This window comes from Notothenia rossii, assembly GCF_949606895.1.
Source record: "Notothenia rossii genome assembly, contig: scaffold_27, whole genome shotgun sequence".
NCBI lineage: Eukaryota > Metazoa > Chordata > Actinopteri > Perciformes > Nototheniidae > Notothenia > Notothenia rossii.
This window is the reverse complement of record NW_027639488.1, coordinates 325,051-334,367: the sequence shown is the minus strand read 5'-3', so window position 1 is coordinate 334,367 and position 9,317 is coordinate 325,051.

Sequence of the window (9,317 nt, the reverse complement as noted above, 5' to 3'; positions counted from 1 at the left end):
CTCTGCCAAATCCTCCCTGTGTGTGCGTTGCTGCATGCAGCAGCTGCGTGTGTGTGTAAACTGCCCCTCCCCTTCGCAAGCAGGCGGGGGAGAGAGAGATGTTTCGTCTCGATTTACACATGCTATGACTCCGGGGGTACCTCCATTCGCTTCGTCTTGATCTGTTGATGTTATTTCATGTCTCGTTTGTCCATTGTGTCGGTGGGAAAGCCAGGGAAATGTCCCGGAGATATACTGAGAAATCTTTGTAACAGCATTTTCCTGCGATCACAGCTGTTCACAGCTACGAGGCTGGGACCGCTTCCATTCGCTTCGTCTTGATCTGTAGATGTTATTTAATGTCTCATTTGTTCATTTTGATGGAGAAAAAGTTGTACATTTAGTGAATTCAGAGTTTCTAAGATGCAAAAGTAGGCATGTTTGAGTACTCAGGTCCAGTGGCTCACTGCGTTAATGCTCGCCCCTGGATGCGGTTGGTCGCGTGTTCGAATCCATGCTGTGACATACTTTTTTTCATTTTCACCCTTTTTCTATGGATCTCCAAAAAGTCAACTTTGACTTTTTCTGAGTCTGGAGGAATTCAAGGGGAGTTTTCAAGGGACTCTACCCGCCTTATGAGGCACTATTTTTGAATACTTTTTTCCATTTTCACCCTTTTTCTATGGATCTCCAAAAAGTGATCTTTTACATTTTCTGAGTCTGGAGGAATTCAAGGGGAGTTTTCAAGGGAGTGCGTTCTCTCTGCCATCTCCTCCCTATGTGTGTGTTGCTGCATGCAGCAGCTGCGTGTGTGTGTAAACTGCCCCTCCCCCTCGCAAGCAGGCGGGGGAGAGAGAGATGTTTCGTCTCGATTTACAAATGCTATGACTCCGGGGGTACCTCCATTCGCTTCGTCTTGATCTGTTGATGTTATTTCATGTCTCGTTTGTCCATTGTGACGGTGGGAAAGCCAGGGAAATGTCCCGGAGATATACTGAGAAATCTTTGTAACAGCATTTTCCTGCGATCACAGCTGTTCACAGCTACGAGGCTGGGACCGCTTCCATTCGCTTCGTCTTGATCTGTAGATGTTATTTAATGTCTCATTTGTTCATTTTGAAGGAGAAAAGGTTGTACATTTAGTGAATTCAGAGTTTATAAGATGCAAAAGTAGGCATGTTTGAGTACTCAGGTCCAGTGGCTCACTGCGTTAACGCTCGCCCCTGGATGCGGTTGGTCGCGTGTTCGAATCCATGCTGTGGCATACTTTTTTTCATTTTCACCCTTTTTCTATGGATCTCCAAAAAGTCAACTTTGACTTTTTCTGAGTCTGGAGGAATTCAAGGGGAGTTTTCAAAGGACTCTACCCGCCTTATGAGGCACTATTTTCGAATACTTTTTTACATTTTCACCCTTTTTCTATGGATCTCCAAAAAGTGAACTTTTACATTTTCTGAGTCTGGAGGAATTCAAGGGGAGTTTTCAGGGGAGTGCATTCTCTCTGCCATCTCCTCCCTCTGTGTGCGTTGCTGCATGCAGCAGCTGCGTGTGTGTGTGTAAACTGCCCCTCCCCTTCGCAAGCAGGCGGGGGAGAGAGAGATGTTTCGTCTCGATTTACACATGCTATGACTCCGGGGGTACTTCCATTCGCTTCGTCTTGATCTGTTGATGTTATTTCATGTCTCGTTTGTCCATTGTGACGGTGGGAAAGCCAGGGAAATGTCCCGGAGATATACTGATACATCTTTGTAACAGCATTTTCCTGCGATCACTGCTCTTCACAGCTACGAGGCTGGGACCGCTTCCATTCGCTTCGTCTTGATCTGGAGATGTTATTTCATGTCTCATCTGTTCATTTTGATGGAGAAAAGGTTGTACATTTAGTGAATTCAGAGTGTCTAAGATGCACAAGTAGGCATGTTTGAGTACTCAGGTCCAGTGGCTCACTGCGTTAACGCTCGCCCCTGGATGCGGTTGGTCGCGTGTTCGAATCCATGCTGTGGCATTCTTTTTTTCATTTTCACCCTTTTTCTATGGATCTCCAAAAAGTGATCTTTTACATTTTCTGAGTCTGGAGGAATTCAAGGGGAGTTTTCAGGGGAGTGCGTTCTCTCTGCCATCTCCTCCCTGTGTGTGTGTTGCTGCATGCAGCAGCTGCGTGTGTGTGTAAACTGCCCCTCCCCCTCACAAGCAGGCGGGGGAGAGAGAGATGTTTCGTCTCGATTTACACATGCTATGACTCCGGGGGTACCTCCATTCACTTCGTCTTGATCTGTTGATGTTATTTCATGTCTCGTTTGTCCATTGTGTCGGTGGGAAAGCCAGGGAAATGTCCCGGAGATATACTGAGAAATCTTTGTAACAGCATTTTCCTGCGATCACAGCTGTTCACAGCTACGAGGCTGGGACCGCTTCCATTCGCTTCGTCTTGATCTGTAGATGTTATTTCATGTCTCATTTGTTCATTTTGATGGAGAAAAAGTTGTACATTTAGTGAATTCAGAGTTTCTAAGATGCAAAAGTCGGCATGTTTGAGTACTCAGGTCCAGTGGCTCACTGCGTTAATGCTCGCCCCTGGATGCGGTTGGTCGCGTGTTCGAATCCATACTGTGGCATACTTTTTTTCATTTTCACCCTTTTTTCTATCGATCTCCAAAAAGTCAACTTTGACTTTTTCTGAGTCTGGAGGAATTCAAGGGGAGTTTTCAAAGGACTCTACCCGCCTTATGAGGCACTATTTTCGAATACTTTTTTACATTTTCACCCTTTTTCTATGGATCTCCAAAAAGTGATCTTTTACATTTTCTGAGTCTGGAGGAATTCAAGGGGCGTTTTCAGGGGAGTGCGTTCTCTCTGCCATCTCCTCCCTGTGTGTGTGTTGCTGTATGCAGCAGCTGCGTGTGTGTGTAAACTGCCCCTCCCTCTCGCAAGCAGGCGGGGGAGAGAGAGATGTTTCGTCTCGATTTACACATGCTATGACTCCGGGGGTACCTCCATTCGCTTCGTCTTGATCTGTTGATGTTATTTCATGTCTCGTTTGTCCATTGTGACGGTGGGAAAGCCAGGGAAATGTCCCGGAGATATACTGAGAAATCTTTGTAACAGCATTTTCCTGCGATCACAGCTGTTCACAGCTACGAGACTGGGACCGCTTCCATTCGCTTCGTCTTGATCTGTAGATGTTATTTAATGTCTCATTTGTTCATTTTGATGGAGAAAAAGTTGTACATTTAGTGAATTCAGAGTGTCTAAGATGCACAAGTAGGCATATTTGCGTACTCAGGTCCAGTGGCTCACTGCGTTAACACTCGCCCCTGGATGCGGTTGGTCGCGTGTTCGAATCCATGCTGTGGCATTCTTTTTTTCATTTTCACCCTTTTTCTATGGATCTCCAAAAAGTGATCTTTTACATTTTCTGAGTCTGGAGGAATTCAAGGGGAGTTTTCAGGGGAGTGCGTTCTCTCTGCCATCTCCTCCCTCTGTGTGCGTTGCTGCATGCAGCAGCTGCGTGTGTGTGTGTAAACTGCCCCTCCACTTCGCAAGCAGGCGGGGGAGAGAGAGATGTTTCGTCTCGATTTACACATGCTATGACTCCGGGGGTACTTCCATTCGCTTCGTCTTGATCTGTTGATGTTATTTCATGTCTCGTTTGTCCATTGTGACGGTGGCAAAGCCATTGAAATGTCCCGGAGATATACTGAGAAATCTTTGTAACAGCATTTTCCTGCGATCACAGCTGTTCACAGCTACGAGGCTGGGACCGCTTCCATTCGCTTCGTCTTGATCTGTAGATGTTATTTCATGTCTCATTTGTTCATTTTGATGGAGAAAAAGTTGTACATTTAGTGAATTCAGAGTGTCTAAGATGCACAAGTAGGCATATTTGCGTATTCAGGTCCAGTGGCTCACTGCGTTAACACTCGCCTCTGGATGCGGTTGGTCGCGTGTTCGAATCCATGCTGTGGCATTCTTTTTTTCATTTTCACCCTTTTTCTATGGATCTCCAAAAAGTGATCTTTTACATTTTCTGAGTCTGGAGGAATTCAAGGGGAGTTTTCAGGGGAGTGCGTTCTCTCTGCCATCTCCTCCCTGTGTGTGTGTTACTGCAGGCAGCAGCTGCGTGTGTGTGTAAACTGCCCCTCCCTCTCGCAAGCAGGCGGGGGAGAGAGAGATGTTTCGTCTCGATTTACACATGCTATGACTCCGGGGGTACCTCCATTCGCTTCGTCTTGATCTGTTGATGTTATTTCATGTCTCGTTTGTCCATTGTGACGGTGGGAAAGCCAGGGAAATGTCCCGGAGATATACTGAGAAATCTTTGTAACAGCATTTTCCTGCGATCACAGCTGTTCACAGCTACAAGGCTGGGACCGCTTCCATTCGCTTCGTCTTGATCTGTAGATGTTATTTAATGTCTCATTTGTTCATTTTGATGGAGAAAAAGTTGTACATTTAGTGAATTCAGAGTTTCTAAGATGCACAAGTAGGCATGTTTGAGTACTCAGTTCCAGTGGCTCACTGCGTTAACGCTCGCCCCTGGATGCGGTTGGTCGCGTGTTCGAGTCCATGCTGTGGCATACTTTTTTTCATTTTCACCCTTTTTCTATGGATCTCCAAAAAGTCAACTTTGACTTTTTCTGAGTCTGGAGGAATTCAAGGGGAGTTTTCAAGGGACTCTACCCGCCTTATGAGGCACTATTTTCGAATACTTTTTTCCATTTTCACCCTTTTTCTATGGATCTCCAAAAAGTGAACTTTTACATTTTCTGAGTCTGGAGGAATTCAAGGGGAGTTTTCAGGGGAGTGCATTCTCTCTGCCATCTCCTCCCTCTGTGTGCGTTGCTGCATGCAGCAGCTGCGTGTGTGTGTGTAAACTGCCCCTCCCCTTCGCAAGCAGGCGGGGGAGAGAGAGATGTTTCGTCTCGATTTACACATGCTATGACTCCGGGGGTACTTCCATTCGCTTCGTCTTGATCTGTTGATGTTATTTCATGTCTCGTTTGTCCATTGTGACGGTGGGAAAGCCAGGGAAATGTCCCGGAGATATACTGATAAATCTTTGTAACAGCATTTTCCTGCGATCACAGCTCTTCACAGCTACGAGGCTGGGACCGCTTCCATTCGCTTCGTCTTGATCTGGAGATGTTATTTAATGTCTCATTTGTTCATTTTGATGGAGAAAAGGTTGTACATTTAGTGAATTCAGAGTGTCTAAGATGCACAAGTAGGCATGTTTGAGTACTCAGGTCCAGTGGCTCACTGCGTTAACGCTCGCCCCTGGATGCGGTTGGTCGCGTGTTCGAATCCATGCTGTGGCATACTTTTTTTCATTTTCACCCTTTTTCTATGGATCTCCAAAAAGTCAACTTTGACTTTTTCTGAGTCTGGAGGAATTCAAGGGGAGTTTTCAAAGGACTCTACCCGCCTTATGAGGCACTATTTTCGAATACTTTTTTACATTTTCACCCTTTTTCTATGGATCTCCAAAAAGTGATCTTTTACATTTTCTGAGTCTGGAGGAATCCAAGGGGCGTTTTCAGGGGAGTGCGTTCTCTCTGCCATCTCCTCCCTGTGTGTGTGTTGCTGCATGCAGCAGCTGCGTGTGTGTGTAAACTGCCCCTCCCTCTCGCAAGCAGGCGGGGGAGAGAGAGATGTTTCGTCTCGATTTACACATGCTATGACTCCGGGGGTACCTCCATTCGCTTCGTCTTGATCTGTTGATGTTATTTCATGTCTCGTTTGTCCATTGTGACGGTGGGAAAGCCAGGGAAATGTCCCGGAGATATACTGAGAAATCTTTGTAACAGCATTTTCCTTCGATCACAGCTGTTCACAGCTACGAGACTGGGACCGCTTCCATTCGCTTCGTCTTGATCTGTAGAGGTTATTTCATGTCTCATTTGTTCATTTTGATGGAGAAAAAGTTGTACATTTAGTGAATTCAGAGTGTCTAAGATGCACAAGTAGGCATATTTGCGTACTCAGGTCCAGTGGCTCACTGCGTTAACACTCGCCCCTGGATGCGGTTGGTCGCGTGTTCGAATCCATGCTGTGGCATTCTTTTTTTCATTTTCACCCTTTTTCTATGGATCTCCAAAAAGTCAACTTTGATTTTTTCTGAGTCTGGAGGAATTCAAGGGGAGTTTTCAAGGGACTCTACCCGCCTTATGAGGCACTATTTTCGAATACTTTTTTTCATTTTCACCCTTTTTCTATGGATCTCCAAAAAGTCAACTTTGACTTTTTCTGAGTCTGGAGGAATTCAAGGGGAGTTTTCAAGGGACTCTACCCGCCTTATGAGGCACTATTTTTGAATACTTTTTTCCATTTTCACCCTTTTTCTATGGATCTCCAAAAAGTGATATTTTACATTTTCTGAGTCTGGAGGAATTCAAGGGGCGTTTTCAGGGGAGTGCGTTCTCTCTGCCATCTCCTCCCTGTGTGTGTGTTGCTGTATGCAGCAGCTGCGTGTGTGTGTAAACTGCCCCTCCCTCTCGCAAGCAGGCGGGGGAGAGAGAGATGTTTCGTCTCGATTTACACATGCTATGACTCCGGGGGTACCTCCATTCGCTTCGTCTTGATCTGTTGATGTTATTTCATGTCTCGTTTGTCCATTGTGACGGTGGGAAAGCCAGGGAAATGTCCCGGAGATATACTGAGAAATCTTTGTAACAGCATTTTCCTGCGATCACAGCTGTTCACAGCTACGAGACTGGGACCGCTTCCATTCGCTTCGTCTTGATCTGTAGATGTTATTTCATGTCTCATTTGTTCATTTTGATGGAGAAAAAGTTGTACATTTAGTGAATTCAGAGTTTCTAAGATGCACAAGTAGGCATGTTTGAGTACTCAGGTCCAGTGGCTCACTGCGTTAACGCTCGCCCCTGGATGCGGTTGGTCGCGTGTTCGAGTCCATGCTGTGGCATACTTTTTTTCATTTTCACCCTTTTTCTATGGATCTCCAAAAAGTCAACTTTGACTTTTTCTGAGTCTGGAGGAATTCAAGGGGAGTTTTCAAGGGACTCTACCCGCCTTATGAGGCACTATTTTCGAATACTTTTTTACATTTTCACCCTTTTTCTATGGATCTCCAAAAAGTGATCTTTTACATTTTCTGAGTCTGGAGGAATCCAAGGGGCGTTTTCAGGGGAGTGCGTTCTCTCTGCCATCTCCTCCCTGTGTGTGTGTTGCTGCATGCAGCAGCTGCGTGTGTGTGTAAACTGCCCCTCCCTCTCGCAAGCAGGCGGGGGAGAGAGAGATGTTTCGTCTCGATTTACACATGCTATGACTCCGGGGGTACTTCCATTCGCTTCGTCTTGATCTGTTGATGTTATTTCATGTCTCGTTTGTCCATTGTGACGGTGGCAAAGCCATTGAAATGTCCCGGAGATATACTGAGAAATCTTTGTAACAGCATTTTCCTGCGATCACAGCTGTTCACAGCTACGAGGCTGGGACCGCTTACATTCGCTTCGTCTTGATCTGTATATGTTATTTCATGTCTCATTTGTTCATTTTGATGGAGAAAAAGTTGTACATTTGGTGAATTCAGAGTGTCTAAGATGCAAAAGTAGGCATGTTTGAGTACTCATGTCCAGTGGCTCACTGCGTTAACGCTCGCCCCTGGATGCGGTTGGTCGCGTGTTCGAATCCATACTGTGGCATACTTTTTTTCATTTTCACCCTTTTTCTATGGATCTCCAAAAAGTCAACTTTGATTTTTTCTGAGTCTGGAGGAATTCAAGGGGAGTTTTCAAGGGACTCTACCCGCCTTATGAGGCACTATTTTCGAATACTTTTTTCCATTTTCACCCTTTTTCTATGGATCTCCAAAAAGTGAACTTTTACATTTTCTGAGTCTGGAGGAATTCAAGGGGCGTTTTCAGGGGAGTGCATTCTCTCTGCCATCTCCTCCCTCTGTGTGCGTTGCTGCATGCAGCAGCTGCGTGTGTGTGTGTAAACTGCCCCTCCCCCTCGCAAGCAGGCGGGGGAGAGAGAGATGTTTCGTCTCGATTTACAAATGCTATGACTCCGGGGGTACCTCCATTCGCTTCGTCTTGATCTGTTGATGTTATTTCATGTCTCATTTGTTCATTTTGATGGAGAAAAAGTTGTACATTTAGTGAATTCAGAGTGTCTAAGATGCACAAGTAGGCATATTTGCGTACTCAGGTCCAGTGGCTCACTGCGTTAACACTCGCCCCTGGATGCGGTTGGTCGCGTGTTCGAATCCATGCTGTGGCATTCTTTTTTTCATTTTCACCCTTTTTCTATGGATCTCCAAAAAGTGATCTTTTACATTTTCTGAGTCTGGAGGAATTCAAGGGGAGTTTTCAGGGGAGTGCGTTCTCTCTGCCATCTCCTCCCTCTGTGTGCGTTGCTGCATGCAGCAGCTGCGTGTGTGTGTGTAAACTGCCCCTCCACTTCGCAAGCAGGCGGGGGAGAGAGAGATGTTTCGTCTCGATTTACACATGCTATGACTCCGGGGGTACTTCCATTCGCTTCGTCTTGATCTGTTGATGTTATTTCATGTCTCGTTTGTCCATTGTGACGGTGGCAAAGCCATTGAAATGTCCCGGAGATATACTGAGAAATCTTTGTAACAGCATTTTCCTGCGATCACAGCTGTTCACAGCTACGAGGCTGGGACCGCTTCCATTCGCTTCGTCTTGATCTGTAGATGTTATTTAATGTCTCATTTGTTCATTTTGATGGAGAAAAAGTTGTACATTTAGTGAATTCAGAGTGTCTAAGATGCAAAAGTAGGCATGTTTGAGTACTCATGTCCAGTGGCTCACTGCGTTAACGCTCGCCCCTGGATGCGGTTGGTCGCGTGTTCGAATCCATACTGTGGCATACTTTTTTTCATTTTCACCCTTTTTCTATGGATCTCCAAAAAGTCAACTTTGATTTTTTCTGAGTCTGGAGGAATTCAAGGGGAGTTTTCAAGGGACTCTACCCGCCTTATGAGGCACTATTTTCGAATACTTTTTTTCATTTTCACCCTTTTTCTATGGATCTCCAAAAAGTCAACTTTGACTTTTTCTGAGTCTGGAGGAATTCAAGGGGAGTTTTCAAGGGACTCTACCCGCCTTATGAGGCACTATTTTCGAATACTTTTTTCCATTTTCACCCTTTTTCTATGGATCTCCAAAAAGTGATATTTTACATTTTCTGAGTCTGGAGGAATTCAAGGGGAGTTTTCAAGGGAGTGCATTCTCTCTGCCATCTCCTCCCTATGTGTGTGTTGCTGCATGCAGCAGCTGCGTGTGTGTGTAAACTGCCCCTCCCCCTCGCAAGCAGGCGGGGGAGAGAGAGATGTTTCGTCTCGATTTACA